Source organism: Antrostomus carolinensis, unplaced genomic scaffold, assembly GCF_000700745.2.
Source record: "Antrostomus carolinensis isolate BGI_N321 unplaced genomic scaffold, ASM70074v2 scaffold2308, whole genome shotgun sequence".
NCBI lineage: Eukaryota > Metazoa > Chordata > Aves > Caprimulgiformes > Caprimulgidae > Antrostomus > Antrostomus carolinensis.
Window position 1 is genome coordinate 146,930 of NW_010332087.1, and position 428 is coordinate 147,357.

The following is a 428-nucleotide window of genomic DNA, read 5'->3' on the forward strand; positions in this document are numbered from 1 at the left end:
AGCTGGCAGCTGTCTACAGGAGGCAGGTGGCTGCTGTGGCAGCCCAGTATTCAGGGTATGACCAGTGGACAACAGAAGACGATTGTCCATAACCGTTGCTGGCGAGGGAGGCTTCTCCACTGCGTGAAGGGAGAGGTGTTTGGTGGCTGCACAGCAGAGGCCTTTAGAAACAAACCCCAGAGATACGGGTACTGATGCAATGTCCCCGTGGGAGACCCTGCCCACCAAGGCCCTGTGCCCAGCCATGGCTGCCTGCACGCCCTGGGGACCTGGTCGATGCGCTACCAGGCAAGTCCTTTATGTAAGCCCCAGGAAGGTCAGGCACTCCTCAGAGCAGCTCTCCCTCCCCTCTCCCCCCTGGCCTACATTCACCAAGGCCCCAGTTTTGGCTCCTGCATGGCCTTGGGCCCCTCACTGCCCTTCCCCAC